The 13,385-nt window shown below is 37.0% G+C and overlaps 1 long non-coding RNA gene across 1 annotated transcript in view; it reads right to left on the reverse strand.

Annotated features, from left to right (window-relative positions):
• Positions 1-9,617, reverse strand: part of LOC100939902 (uncharacterized) — a 46,017-nt gene extending 36,400 nt beyond the window's left edge. The window contains exon 1 of the long non-coding RNA XR_010139358.1: positions 9,059-9,617. This is a non-coding gene — a long non-coding RNA (uncharacterized LOC100939902). The remainder of the gene's footprint in view (positions 1-9,058) is intronic.
• Positions 9,618-13,385: the final 3,768 nt, after the last annotated feature.

Here is a 13,385-nt window from a genome sequence, read left to right on the forward strand (position 1 = left end):
TGTGATAGTGGACAAGTCACACTGCTTTTCTGGGCATCAGTAACTTCTACTGTATAAATAAGAACTTTCAGATAGAATAATCTCCACGGTTTGTTTTTTTGTCTTTCTAGCAATAAAAAAGTATTGACTCTGTTAACCAATATTTAATCATTTTAAGTCAAACAAAACTAATTTTTACATCATTGTAGTGTTACAAATGTATTTGGTTTCTTTTATACTGTTTAGAGATAACTTCTTAAATATATATTGGATTTCAGTATTCTATATATAAATTTGAGCATTTCTTAATGGGGGAAAAAAGGTTAAAACTCATATTGTCTCAATTATACTGGAGCAGGGTGAGAGCATCTCACAAGGCAAGAGCAAAGACAGCCCCGAATGTCTCCTCCCCTTTGTTGAAATATTACCAGCAAAACCCGAGTGATCAAAAAAGACTCACAAATTATATGGCAGTCCACGCCCACAAAACATGATACAATTCGGTCAAGGTACACTAGGTCAGTTGCTAAGAACCTCATGTTTCTTCTAGTAGTTACATAAACAGTTAGATGTGTTTGCTTTTTTTTTTCAAAGACTAAGGAAAAGGGAAAATTGCTGACACAATTACCAAAATAATTAATTAAAAGCCAGCCCAGTCCGTAACAGCTGCTTTCAGTTGTCTGGAGTTTGCCCTGAGGCAACAGCACCTTACAGCTCCTTTCTCAGGCAAGGAATGCTGCCATTATCTCGTTCTCAATGGAAAACCACCTCCCCTGCCACATCCCTGTAAATTGTTGAACCTAAAGGGCTTTTTTCTCCACCCAGAAAAGAAGGTAATGGAAACTAAAGTAGGCTGTTCAACCATAAGCCTTGGGAAGCTTCCCAAAGCCTTTATTCTTGTCCAGAAGCTTCTAAAGAGGAGGCCTACGATTAGGGAGATAAGCAATACTATCAAATTTTTGGAGCCTGGAAATGCTTTCCCCAACCCCATTTGTCTTTTAAGTAAGGGACCCAGAATGAGAAATAAATGTTTGGGAAAAACACAGGAACTACATTTCAACCTTATAAATCCTTTTTTTAACTTTACGTGTTGAAAAGTTTTAGACACATATAAAAGTAGAGAGGATAATATAATGCACCCCCATGTATGAACCATTCAACTTCAACAGTGATGAACTTGTAGCCCATCTTGTTCATTATTTTGAAGCTAATCCCAGCCATCACATTATTTTAGAGGTTTTAGAGATTTTTTTTATTTGTTTGTTTTTTGTGACAGGGTCTTGTTCTGTCACTCATGCTGCAGTGCAGTGGAAAGATCACAGCTCACTGCAGCCTTGACCTCCAGGCTCAGGTGATCCTCCTACCTTAGCCTACCTTAGCCTCCTGCATAGCTGGGACTACAAGAATGTGCCACCATACCCAGCTAATTTAAAAAAAAAAATTTGTAGAGAGACGGTCTTGCTATATTGCCCAGGCTGGTCTCAAACTCCTGGGCTCAAGTGATCCTCCTGGCTTGGCATCGAAGTGCTGGGATTACAGGCATGAACCATCACGCCTGGCCTAGAGACACTTTTGTTAACCTAAAATTGTCTTCCACTTTTCAGAGGTCAGGAAATCCAAATGAAGGAAGAAAAATGAAAACTTCAGCTAAAATCATTACAGTGGTTAAGGTAAGTTATATAAACTTCTTATACTCTAAGTGGACTTTTCATTTTAGCCTCAAAGTTCACACTTGTCAATCATGAGTCAACAAATATTTATTGAATGTCCCTTAAGTGCCAGGCTCTATCACCACAAAACCTAAAAATAGATCAATGGGGGATCTATTTTTTAAGTCTCTCTAGCAACAAAAAACTTTTGATTCTGTTAACTAATATTTAATCATTTTAAATCAAAACCAATTTTCACATTGATAGGGACAGGAGACAGGAAAATTCTGTGCAGAAGAGGGCAGGTCCCCAGCGAGGGCCTCACCTTCAAGCCTGGAACTGTGGCCCAAAGTGAGAACATACATCCCTGTTTTCCCGCTTGAATATTGCCTTTTCCAAAACCACCCATGGCCTCCCCTGCCCCCATCCTGTGCCCATACAAACCCCAGGCTCAGCCAGCAGAGAGAGGAGAAGAGGAGATGCAGCTGGATGTCAGAAACTACCGTTGGAGAGAAGCAGCTTGACTTCAGAGGCACAGCTTGATGGCACAGCTTTGGAGAGGGGTTTGGCCATCCCCAGCCAGACTCCAGAGAAAGATTACCTTCCCCCAATCCATCCCCTTTGCAGCTCCCCTTCCTGCTGAGAGCCACCTTCATTGGCAATAAAATCCCCCACATTGACCATCCTTCAAATTCATTTATACAACATTCTTCCTGGATGCCAGAAAAGAACTCAGGTGTGGGTGCAAAAGGCTGTCATACTGACCCTCTACTGAGCTGTTAACACTTAAGCTGTCCATGGATGGCAAAGCTAAAAGAGCACTAACTACAACACTCCTTCTGGGGCTTCAGCGGTCACGGGCACCCTCAAGACACTGCCACAGGACCGGTACAAAGTTTGTCTCTGCTTGCACCCCAAAACGCCCACCCCAGCTCGTGCACCTCTTCACCTGCATACTCCCTTCAGCAAGGGGTTAAGCACTGTGGGTTCGAGTGAGTAGAGCTTGCCCCTGCCGGTGCTGAAGCAGCTGACTAGTTCCAGTGCCTGCACTCCAGTTCCTGCCCACAGAGGGGTCAGGGAAATTTCCTGCTTCAACATCATTGAGGTGCTACAGATGTACTAGGTTTATTAATAGTGCCCCACAAATTAAAAGTAAAGTTATGCCTGTTTTTCTATTTTCTTAAAAAAAAGTTCAATGGCCCCGATATATGAATACACAATTATTTTTCTAGGAACAGACATAAAAAGTGGGAATGCATATGCATTCCTAGAGAAACAAATTTTTGTTGTCACAAAGTAAACAAGCTTATATTATTTGTTAGAGCTCAGAAACAACATGATAACTTTATCAGACATTTAAAAAAGAACTAACACCAATTCTACTGAAACTACTCTGAATAATAGAAGAGGGAATACTTCCAAATTCATTCTATGAAGCCAGTATTACCCTGATACCAAACCAGACAAAGACACATCAAAAAAAGAAAAGAAAAATACAGGCAAAATCCCTAATGAACATTGATGCAAATATCCTCAACAAAATACTAGCAAACTGAATTCAACAAAAAAGATCATTCATCATGACTAAATTGAATTTATCCCAGGGATGCAAGGATGGTTCAACATACACAAAGTAATGAATATGATACATCATATCAACAGAATGAAAGACAAAAATTACATGATCATTTCAATTGATACTGAAAAAGCATTTGATAAAATTGAATATCTCTTCATGATTAATAAAACCTTCAAAAAATTGGTATAAAGGAACATACTTCAACCCAATAAAAGCCAAATATGACAGACCCACAGCTAGTATCATATTGAATGAAGGAAAACTGAAAACTTTTCCTCTAGGATCTGTAATATGACAAGGATGCCTACTTTCACCACTGTTATTCAGCATAGTACTGGAAGTCCTAACTGGAGCAATCAAACAAGAGAAAGATATAAAGGGCATCTAAATTGGAAAGGAAGAAGTCAAATTATTCTTGTTTGCAGATGATATAATCTTATATTTTGAAAAACCTAAAGACTCCACACACACACACAAAAACTATTCAAACTGATAAATTTGGTAAAGTTTCAGGATAAAAAAACAACATACAAAAATTAGTAGCATTTCTATATGCCAACAGCAAACAATCTGAAAAAAAAAATTAAGAAAGTAACCACACTTACAATAACTACAAAAAATAACTGAGAATTAGCTTCACCAAAGAAGTGAAAGATCTCTACAATGAAAACTATAAAACACTGATAAAAGAAGTTGAAGAGAATACACAAAAAATGAAAAGATATTTCATGTTCATAGATTGCAAGAATCAATATTATTAAAATGTCCATATATCCAAAGCATTCTTCAGATTCAATGCAACCCCTATCAAAATACTGATGACATTCTTCACAGAAATAGAAAAAAATAATCTTAACATTTATATGCAACCACAAAAGACCCAGAATAGCCAAAGCTATCCTGAGCAAAGCAAACAGAACTGGAGCAATCACGGTACCTGACTTCAAATAATACTACAGAGCTGTGGAAACCAAAACAGCATGGTACTGACTGGCACAAAAACAGACACATAGACCAATGGATCAGAATAGAGTATCCAGAAACAAATTTATACACCTACAGTGAACTCATTTTTGACAAAGGTGCCAAGAACATACACTGGGGAAAGGACAGTCTCTCCAAAAAACAGTGCTGGGAAAACTGAATATCCACATGCAGAAACTAGACCCCTATCTCTCACAATATACATAAATCAAATTAAAATGGATTACAGACTTACATATAAGACCTAAAACTATGAAACTACTAAAAAAAAAAAAAAAAGAACATTGGAGAAACTCTCCTGGACATCGGACTGGACAAAGATTTCTTGAGTAATGCCCCATGAGCACAGGCAACCAAAGCAAAAATGGGCAAATGGAATCGCATCAAGCTAAAAAGCTTCTGCACAGCAAAGGAAACAATCAACAAAGTGAAGAGACAACTCAAAGCATGGGAGAAAATATTTGCAAGCTACCCATCTGACAAAGGATTAACACCCAGAATATATAGGGAGCTCAAATAACTCTATAGGGAAAAAATCCAATGATCCTATTCTAAAATGGGCAAAAGATCTGAATAGACATTTCTCAAAAGAAGACATATAAATGACAAACAGATATATGAAATGGTGCTCAACATCATTGATCAACAGAGAAATGCAAATCAAAACTACAATGAGATATCATCTCACCTAAGTTAAAATGGCTTATATCCAAAGACAGACAATAACAAATGCTGGCAAGGATGTGGAGAAAAGGCAACCCTTGTACACTGTTGGTGTGAATGTAAATTAGTACGATCACCGCAGAGAACAGTTTGGAGTTTCCTCAAAAAACTAAAAATAGAGCTACCATATGATCCAGCAATCCCACCGCTAGGTATATACCCAAAAGAAAGGAAATCAGTATATTGAAAAGATGTCTACACTTCTATGTTTGTTGCAGCACTGTTTACAATACCTAAAATTTGAAAGCAACCTAAGCATCCATCAACAGATGAATGGATAAAGAAAATGTACATATACACAATGGAGTACTATTCAGCCATAAAAAAGAATAATATCCTTTATTAATAATAATCACATAATAATAATTAATAATATGTGATTATTATTCACATAATAATATGTGATTATTATTATTCACATAATAATATTATGTGAATAATATTATTATTCACATAATAATATGTGATTATTATGCATTGTATGCGTATATCAAAATATTTCATGTACCTTATAACTATATAGATATACGATGTACTCACAAAAATTTGCAACAACATGGATGGAACTGGAGGTCATTATGTTAAGTGAAATAAGCCAGGCACAGAAAGACAAACTTTTTCATGTTCTCACTTATCTGTGGGATTGAAAAATAAAAACAATTGAACTTATGGAGATAGTAGAATGATGGTTACCAGAGACTGAAAAGGATAGTTTGGCAGGGGGGTGAGGGGTAAGTGGGGATGGTTAATAGGTACAAAAACATAATTAGATAGAAGGAATAAAATTTAGTATTTGATAGCATGACAGAGTGACTACTATCAACAATAATTTATTGTACATTTAAAAATAACTAAAAGACTATAATTGGATTGTTTGAAACACAAAGGATAAATGCTTGAGATGATGGATATCCTATTTACCCTGATGTGATTATTATGCATTGTATGCGTATATCAAAATATTTCATGTACCCTATAACTATATAGATATACGATGTACTCACAAAAATTTAAAACAAAACAAACAAATAAACAAAAAGATGAATTCAGTTTATTAGAATTCCCAAACATGAATAGAAGATCTAAGATAACTCCTTTTGCCATCCTGAGAAATTTGGTAAGGTTTTCTGGTAGATTTTCTACACAGAAAAAAAAATACTCTTTGAAGGAAAAGAAGAGCCTTTATGACTTTAATAGGACAACCCTTTTCCAGAGTCTCTCAGAGGCTAACATAATCCTGTATATACAGATTAACCTGTGCCTATATTCCTGAAAAGACTGCAGTAAAGGAAAATTCAGGCCTCATTATAGGGTCATTTTACATTTCAAACTGCAGTTTTCTTTTTCTTTTTTTTTCTTTTTTTTTTTGAGATAGAGTTTTGTTCTTGTTGCCCAGACTGGAGTGCAAAGGTGCGATCTCGGCTCACATCAACCTCTACCTCCCAGGTTCAAGCAATTCTCCTGCCTCAACCTACCAAGTAGCTGGGATTACAGCACATGCCACCACGCCTGGCTAATATTGTATTTTTTAGTAGAGACGGGATTTCTCCATGTTGGTCAGGCTTGTCTCGAACTCTTGACCTCAGGTGATCCGCCCGCCTCAGCCTCCCAAAGCGCTAGGATTACAGGCATAAGCCACAATGCCTGACCTGCAGTTTTGTTTATAATCGAAAAGTCCATCTTTACAAACTAGCAGTAAGGCTCAAACAACACCACTACCACCACCACCACACACATACACACCCCAAAATTATTGCCTAACAACAAACATCCTGATATCTACATTTATTTTTCTTCCCTTTACTTAAAATTCTATTTTCCGACCAGTTGAAGAGTCCTCCTGTCCTAACTTAGTTCATTAAAAATATCAGTTTCTTTCCATGGCCTCCAAAATTTTTTTTTAATTTGAAAAATTTTTACCTCAGTTCTGAAAGGACTGTCTCCTGAAAACATTCCCACTTCTGAGTGCTTCCTACTTTAGGAGAACAAAAGTTCCAGCTTTCAGTATCCTTAGAGTACACAACTCTCTGCCTCAGATGGACCCAAATTCTCACAAAAACAAAAGAGAGACATGGGATGAGACAATGAATTCTCAGCTGGCCTCACTGCCAGACTTGTATACAATCCTCTCTGATGTCTTCTAGATCTTGGGCAGCTTGAACACTTGCTTTATTGTATATATTTAAGATGTACAGCACAATGTTTTGATATACACATACACAATAAAGTGATTACTATAGTCAAGTAAACTAATATATCTATCCTCTCACATACTTTTGTGTGTGTGGTGAAAGCACCTAAAATCTCTCTTAGCAAATTTCCAGTGTGTAATATTTTTAGCTGTCTTCCTCATGTTATTCATTAGATCTCTACACTAATCCATCCTATATAACTGCAACTTTGTCCCCTTTAACCTACATCTGCCCATTTCCCCCGTCCTCCCACCCCAATCGCCATTATACTCTCCATTTCTATTTATTCAGTGTTTTAAAAGATTTCATATATAAGTGAGATCATGCAGTATTTTTCTTCCTGTGGTCTGGTTTCCTCAAATGTCTTCAACACAAACTGTATATTTGCTAAATAATGCTTTGTGGTCCTGAGTCAAATATTATTAAAACTTGATATGTTGGGAACTCCAAGCCAAGAGGAGAAATACTTCTAGACCTCTCCACAAGCTGGTATGTCTTCAAATGGAGTAAAAAATGTAAATAAAAACTTATTTGAGGTCCATATGGAATGTGTGATTTTCTTTGGAAAATAATCATTCAGACAATTACTTATGAAGAAATCTCTTCAATGCCATCTTTGCTAGTAACTGCCAGGCTATTTTCCATTCCCACCTCTAATATTAACATACCATGACATACAATTCTATAGAGCCAAAAAGATATTCAAAAGCCCCCAAATAAAAGAACTTGAAAGTCAAAAGGGGACCAATTCTTACAGAATATTTTGATAATAAATGTAATTCCAGACACCCAGACTCTTTAGGGACTTAAAGTCCTAAATCTCTAAGATTGTAAATGAGAAAATTGCAACCTGAGATATTATGCCAATGGTCTAAAGTTTTTAGTGGCAAGAACCACTTATTTATTTCAACAAACATTTACTGAACATCTACTCTATAGCTGGCAAAAGAAGACATTTTGGAATAAAGAAATGCAAGACACAGTTCCTGCCCCCACCTCCGGTTGTTCACAGTCCACTGGGGATACCTACCTAGTGAGCAGAGACACAGAGTGATAGGCTCTTTGATAAAGGCAGTCACAAGGTGAGGCCCCAACTCACAGAGCAAGAAACCAGAACAAACTTTCTGGAAGGGATTTGTCCTGAGCTGAGTCTTGATGAAGGTGAAGGAGCTGCTTAGGAAAGAAAGAGATCAAGAGAAAAGGGCCTGGCTCTCTAGGTCTTTCCGCATTCACATTAGACTAGTGCACTCTTAAAATGTTTTGGTTTTGAGTTTGGTTTTGTCCGTGAATTATTTTATCTCTAGGTCAGAACATAGTGCTAAAGGAGTGAAAGCCACACCAGACACCTTAAAATGTCTCACACTAACCACAAGGGGGAGTAGGTTAAAGATGGCTGAATTCAGGTGAATCACTCATCACCATCACTAAAACCCACCAGCAAGTAGCCTAGTGTTGCGGGGCATGGGCCGAACCTCCCTATAAAGGCAGCTTTGCTTACTGAGTTATTCATTTTATCAATCTGTGTACTTTTCAACAATCACTTTAACATGTAGGCAGAAAATGAGAAATATTCAGTAAAAATATGTAAAACAAATTTATTAATTCAAGTATTTATTGAGTTCCTATTATTTGCCATGTAGATATTACAATAATATTCTAATCATACATTTAAGCCTTTGTAAAGAGGTTTAGGGCTTTAATTTTTTCCTCATTTACTCATTTGTTGCTCTAAGCCTGAATTTGGAGGTGTTCAAAGACTAGAAAGACAGGCATAGACAAGGGTATATTGATGTATAGAGGAAGGGAGAAGGATGGAGAAGGAATGGTTTGAAAGTATCTTCAGAACAGGCTGCATAAGTGACTAAAGTTTTCAAAAGTGGGGTTTGTGGATATCTTAAATTTGTGTGTAGTGCCACAGTTTGTAGAGTTGGAGGATGATGGTCAGAACTCACCATTTATTCATTCATGGTAGCTGTGGGTTCTTCCCTTTCCTCTAGGCTCTAAACAATTGGTTATCTTTGGGACCACTGAAAGAAAGATCATATTTCTGATCAAAATTTAGGATCCATGGTCTGCCACATATAAGTGTTTTTATAAGGAAAATGGGATAAACATTTAAAAGCAGGATTGTCACTTTTTTGTCCCTTTTCAGTGTTAAAGATGTCAAAATAAGAACATCTTGGTGGGTCCTCTGGTGAGATCTCTCTCTCTCTCTCTCTCTCTCTCTCTCTCTCTCTCTCTCTCTTCCCCTCTTGGTTCCCAGGACTAAGAAAAGGATAGATCAAAGGGACAGTAAATACAGCCCATGCCTGGAAGACTTAACATTGTAGCTGTTTTGTTGGGGATGGAATCTGGAGGTTGCAATAGAGTGAAAGGAAAAATGATCTAGGAGTCAAGACACAGGTAAAATTCTGGCTTTGCTGCTAAATATCTGGATGTGTTGGGCAAGTCATTTAGTCAACCTAGGCCTCAATTTCTCTATCTGTAGGAAATAATGATGGCTGAAATTTGTTAAACATGTTTTACGAATCTATCAACAGTTCTGAGAGGCTTATTTGGAGGGGGATGAAGAGATCAGTGGTCTTCAAACTTAACTTTTGTGCAAGGGAATCCTTTCGTAAAATGAAGTCTTGTATGGCTCCCCAATACATAGCACAGATAAAAGTAGTATACCTATTTCATAAGTTACTGTGTATAGCATTTCCTCATGAGACATTTGAAGATTATCATGATCTATGATTTCCACCACATCAAGCTTTGATCTGTAACACATTTGAGTAGTAAGAATTTTTTAATTTAGTTTTTCAAATAATAAAATAAATGCAATGAAATGTGTGTGGATCCCTAGAACACAGTTTAAAAGCCACTGAATGAGTTTATCTCTGAGGTCTCTTCTGAATCTGATGTTCTCCCCATCTGAGCCTGGCTCAGATGGCAAAAACTCCTGCCAAGAACACCAGTCACTTTTCTCCCCCATGAAGGAAGATGCCTCTTATATTTCCCAGCAGAATCAATGCCTAATATTAAAAACATGTCAGTGTGACTAGTTCTAATTCAGTCTCTCCTTCAACAGGTTTTGGGGCCAAAGGTACTGTTACATCTGTGACAGTTGTAACTGCTTTGGGATTCTACTTGGACGCACAATGTGTACATCTGAATATTCCCAGAAGTATCTGGTCAAGCTCAATAAAATTTTGAATGTCAGCAGACCTGAAATGGAGTATATAAGAAACCTGAACTACTATCACATAGTGAATTTCAACAATGCTGCTTGGATGGTAAGAGAGGTTCTCATCACTCTTTACCTGTGTGACCCTGGCCACTTTTCATTTGGGACCTAGTTTCTTGAACTAGAGATCAACGTTATTTCCTTTCCAGCTAAAGTATTCTTTATTCTCTAGTTAGTTAACATCCTTCTGTGATCAGCTATACTGCCTGTATCTCCACCACTTCTCATTTACCAGCTGGGCTGTTTTCATGGACATACATTCTGTACAGATTTTCCACTGTGTAATTCTGGTGATTCTACATATGAATTAAATGTTTTATGTTTGCACTTAAAACTGGAATTGCATGATATGAGATGAATGGTAAAATTTACATTTTAATTTTTAAACTCAGAACAACATTAAATAGAAAATAAAAGACATAAAATATTTATGTATACATTTAACAAAATATCTATAAGATCTCATGGGTACATGAAGAAAACTACAAAACTCTAATGAAAGAAATCAAAGTAGATCACTAATAAATGAAGAGATATTCCATGTTCATGGATAAGAAGACTCAATGTTGTTAAAATATCAGTTCTTCCCAAGTTGATCTACAGATTCAATGCAATTTCAATAAAGTCGTCCAGAAAGTTACTTTGTGGTGACCAACAAACTGATTCTGAAGTTTACATAGGGAGGCAAAAGACCCAGAATAACCAACAAAATATTGAAGAAGAACAAAGTCAGAGGACTGACACTATACTTCCTCAAGAGTTACTACAAACTGCAGTAATCAAGACAATGTGGTATTGGTGAAAGAATAGACAAATAGAGCACAGGAACAGAATAGAGAATCTGGAAAAAGACCCACACAGTCTTGTCAACTGATCTTTGACAAAGCTAAGTTAATTCACCGGGGAAAGGATAGTATTTTCAATAAATGAAACTGGAACAATTAATCATCCACATGCAAAAAATGAATATAGAATCTAACCTTATACTACACAAAAATTAACTTAGAATGGATGACAAACCTAAATGTAAAACTATAAAACTTCTAGAAGACAACATTGGTGTTAGATTTCATTACAATAAAACATTTCTGCTCTGTGAAAAACTTCATTAAGATGATGAAAAGATAAGGCACAGACTGAGAAAAAATATTTGCAAAGGACGTATCTGAGAAAGGACTGTTACCCAGGATGTACAAAGAACTCTTAAAACTCAACAATAAAAAACAAACAATCTAATTAGAAAGAGAGCAAAAGATCTGAACAGACACCTCTGCAAAGAAGATATACAGCTGGCAAGTAAGCATATAAAAAATGTTCCACATCATATGCTGTTACAAATTTGCAGATTAAAACAAAAATGAGATACCACCACATACCTATTATAATGGCTAAAATCAAAACGAGTTAAAAACTTATGCCCACACACAAAAGAACTGCACATGAATGTTTACAGCAAATTTATTCACAGTTGTCAAAAATTGGAAGTAACCAAGATGTCTTTTGGTAGATGAATGAATAAACTGTGGCATATCCATACAATGAAATTCAGCAATAAAAATAAGCTATCAAGCCATAAAAAATCATGGAAGAGAAAGCTTAAATTCATATTGCTAAGTAAAAGAAGCTAGTCTGAAAAAGCTACAAATTATGTAATTCCAACTATATGACATCTGAAAAGGCAAAACTATAGAGACAATGAAAACATCAGTGGTTTCCAGGGATTGGGGAAAATAGTGGGGAAATGATACAGAAGCGAAGCAGAAGGAATCTACTTTTTTTTTCAACTTTTTTTTTTTTTTTTTTTTTTTTGAGTCAGGGTCTCCCTCTGTCATCCAGGCTGCAGCGCAGTGGTGCAGTCTTGACTTACTGCAACCTCCACCTCCTGGGCTCAAGTGATCCTCCCAACTCAGCCTCAGTAGTAGCTGGGACTACAGGTGTGCCCACCATGCCCAGCTAAGGTTTTTGTATTTTTTTGTTGAGACGGGGTTTTGCCAGTGTTACCCAGGCTAGTCTCAAACTCATGGACTCAAGTGATCCACCCTCTCAGCCTCCCAAAGTGCCAGGATTATAAGCGTGAGCCAACATGCCCGGCTCCAACTTTTATTTTAGACTCAGAAGGTACATGTGCAAGTTTGTTACCTGGTTATATTGCATGATGCTGAAGTTGGGGGTAAAAATGATCCTGTCACCCAGATACAGAATAGTACCCAACCGTTAGTTTTTCAACCCCTCCTCAACTCTCTAATAGTCCCCAGTGTCTATTGTTGCCACCTTTATGTACATGAGTTCTTGATGTTTAGCTCCCACTTATAAGTGAGAACACGTGGTATTCGGTTTTCTTTTCCTGCATTAATTTGCTTAGGATAATGGCCTCCAGCTCCATCCATGTTGCTGCAAAGACCACAATTTTGTTCCTTTCTTTCTTTTCTTTTTTCTTTGAGACAGAGTCTCACTCTTGTCACCCAGGCTGGAGTGCAATGGCACGATCTCAGCTCACTGCAACCTCTGCCTCCCAGGTTCAAGTGATTTTCCTGCCTCAGCCTCCTGAGTAGCTGGGATTACAGGCACCTGCCACCATGCCCAGCTAATTTTTTTTTTTTTTTGTATTTTTAGTTGAGATGGGGTTTCACCATGTTGGCCAGGCAATTTTGTTCTATTTTATGACTGTGTAGTATTCCATGGTATATATGTACCACTTTTCCTTTATCCAACCCTTCGTTGATGGGCACGTAGGTTGGTTCTATGTCTTTGCTATTGTGAATAGTGCTGCAGTGAACATGAAAGTATTAAGTGTCCCTTTGGTAGAATGATTTGTGTTCGTTTGGATATATACCCAGTAATGGGATTACTAGATCAAATGGTAGTTCTGTTTTAAGTTCTTTGAGAAATCTCCAAACTGCTTTCCATAGTGTCTGAACTAATTTACATTCCCACCAACAGTTTATAAGCTTTTCCTTTCTCCACAATCTCACCAACATCTGTTGTTTTTTGACATTTTAATAATAGTTATTCCCACTGGTATGAGATGGTATCTCATTGTGGTTTTGATT

The sequence above is a fragment of the Pongo abelii genome, chromosome 2 (genome assembly GCF_028885655.2).
Source record: "Pongo abelii isolate AG06213 chromosome 2, NHGRI_mPonAbe1-v2.0_pri, whole genome shotgun sequence".
Taxonomy (NCBI): domain Eukaryota; kingdom Metazoa; phylum Chordata; class Mammalia; order Primates; family Hominidae; genus Pongo; species Pongo abelii.